The 2,872-nt window shown below is 36.9% G+C and overlaps 1 protein-coding gene across 2 annotated transcripts in view; it reads left to right on the plus strand.

Annotated features, from left to right (window-relative positions):
* The first annotated feature begins 313 nt into the window (after positions 1 to 313).
* Positions 314 to 2,872, plus strand: part of LOC144971203 (uncharacterized) — a 75,406-nt gene continuing 72,847 nt past the window's right edge. For both annotated transcript variants that reach the window (XM_078911705.1, XM_078911713.1), the window contains exon 1: positions 314 to 882. The gene's annotated coding sequence lies outside the window, so the exon portion shown is untranslated. The remainder of the gene's footprint in view (positions 883 to 2,872) is intronic.

The following is a 2,872-nucleotide window of genomic DNA, read 5'->3' on the forward strand; positions in this document are numbered from 1 at the left end:
CTGTCGTAAAATAATAATAATTAATTGCGCCTAACAGGCGTCATGTCTCGTTCATCCAACTTGCTAAGTGTTGGTGTTGGCTTGGGACTCCTTGTAAAGTGCTTTGAGGAATAAGTAGTGGATATTGAGCAGTATGAAAGCACACTTTATCCATGTCGTATTCATTTAACACACTTAATAAGCAACGAGTATGGACCTCTTACTCTTAGGTTTGTGGCGTAACTTTGCGTATTCGGGATTGTGCGGTCATTCCATTCAGTGGAACGTGGTCAAGATAAGAGTCTCAGCGAGTCCCCACTCGGGAGTCGTCATACACGCAGTTCAATCGCACGACAATCACACATTTGCGAGCTCGCAAGGTTGGATGTCTCCTTCGAGCGTCATGAGACGACGGTGTGTTGAGTTCAAGAACACGCGCTGTGGTTGTTGGTGGCTGGCTGTGGCAGAAGTGGACATTGAAATCGAAAGTCAGTTTGTTCCTAGACGACAGGTAAACGAATGGACAACGAACAACAGTACGGATATCGGCCCGTTGCTCTCCAAAACAACCCGAACAAAAACATCATAGTTTACTTTTTGTGTGTATGCAGTATGCTGTAGGATATCTAGTGTGTTGCTGACTGGAGTGGTCGTGGTTGGTCTGTCCGTGACCAGTGACCAGTCTGGGGGAGGGGTGTGTGCAGTCATCCAAAACGGAATTTTTTGAGAGACTTACTTATCCAGAAGAGCGTTGACGTGGTGTTGTATCCAGTTGTCATTATGTGTTGATTTTTTATTGTCAATGGTCCTGAATTTAGAATACTAAGTTTACGTTGCCCGCAGGGGAAAGATATATTCATTTTTAATTCCGTGGATTGTTATGGTGGCTGTGAAATGGTAATGGTAAGTTGTTTATGAAACTTTTTAAGTTGAATTGGTACGGAGCAAATTCATTGTAAATTGTAAACGTAAGACAGACTTTGAACTATGAGTATAGTCAAAGCGCTTTTTAAATTATTATTATTATTATTATTATTATTATTATTATTATTATTATTATTATTATTATTATTATTATTATTATTACAGAGTGGTTATTCAGAGTCGACCTGGATAACCATGACCATGTGTACAGATATTTAGAGCCGAATATCAAGTTGAGTTCTCGGCAGATGAGTAACTTTCAATTTGATGCCATTTTTTTGCGGCGTAATTTTGCATAATTTTGAGTTTGAAATGGCGTAATTCCGCGGGGGGATTTTTTTAATATTTTGACATAGGCTTCTGTTCTAGAAGTAAAGCTCCACGTGAGCTAAGAAGTACTGAGGATTTAAATTAGAAATTTTGAAAATCCATCAATAATTTCAAAAGTTATGATTTTTTTATGGTCATATTAATTAGAAAGGGACAGAACCCCCCCCCCCCCCCCCCCACCAAAAAAAAAAACCCAACAAACAAACAAAAACAAAAAACAAATTATAACGACTGAGAAAGACAGGGATAAAGATGAAAATATGAATTCACAATTCGACCAATAGGCTTCAACAGTCGTAACGTCACTTCCCTCGTAATGACGCATGGTAACTTAGTAACTGGCTCTAAACTATCGGAACAATGGCGGACGCCCTTATGGAATATTTCTCCGACGAGTATAAAAGCGTATCTAGAGGAGAAAAAAACACATTATAAATCTGATCATGTTTTGACTTTTACATATTTTGATCACAAGACACATGAAAAGTTCTAGCCAGCATGAAGAATAAAAAGTACAGATTTTCTTTGTTTAGAACCACGATGGCCGCCGTTACTGGGCGACGTGACATCAGACTATTTTATTGTAGACAAGGAATTTACCCATTCGTTTAATTCTATGGTTGTAGATGAACTCATTTACTGCGACTCAACTTTTGTTGACTCCATTATTATAGGTATTGTGACTCGACTCTGAATAACCGCAGCCCTATTATTATTATTATTATTATTATTATTATTATTATTATTATTATTATTATTATTATTATTATTATTATTATTATTATTATTATTATCCGGTAGTAGCAAAACCAAAAAAAAACAAAAAAAAAAAAAAACAAACAAAACAAACAAAAAATAACTGGACATAATAGCGAATTCTCCGTTAAAAGCCTTAGTGTTATGGGATTAGTATTGTCCCATACAATTTATTGATACATTTTCTTCTTTGACTTTGATTAATGAAAGTAATCCCGCACATAATTTCGATGATTTTATTGGTTTTTTTTTAACACTTTAGAATTCATATATTATTTATATTAATGAATATAGTTTTTAAAATTTTATTTCTTTTAGTTGTATTTATACAGCTATCAAAATAACCTTTGCTATTTCTTACTGATTTATCTATAACATAGTCTGGCATTATGCGGCTTTGAGACTCTTCCTCGCACCGATAGGTCCAAGGTTCGAGTCCCTCTCGGATCGGCGCAAAGTTGAGTCCTTGGAAAATGTTCTTTACTCACACTCTCTCACCGTACTCGTGTGTAAAATGAGTACGTGGCAAGGGGGAGGAGGGGGGGGGGGTTCCGTTAGAAAACTCGTCTTTCAATCATCTATCAAAAAATTATCCTCATCTTGTCAGAAACATTGGAATCAGATATGAGGATTTTTGACAAGATGGGGATTGTATTCTATAATTCTAACAACCCTTTTCATTTGCTTCCCTATTTTCTTCGCCGCCTTTTGGCTGATCAAGTAGCTGAGAGTTCTGAATCTAAACTGACAGACTGTTGATGATGAGAGCGACAACACACAAACACACATCACAGAATAGAACCGAAGGCTAGCCGGCTAGACTAAGGCCATGGTTCCCAAATTACTTCCTCTCTCACAGAAAATGTGTTCTCTTCTCCTACCG

This window comes from Berghia stephanieae, chromosome 1, assembly GCF_034508935.2.
Source record: "Berghia stephanieae isolate SIO BIC M18660-M18661 chromosome 1, UCSD_Bste_1.3, whole genome shotgun sequence".
Taxonomy (NCBI): Eukaryota; Metazoa; Mollusca; class Gastropoda; order Nudibranchia; family Aeolidiidae; genus Berghia; species Berghia stephanieae.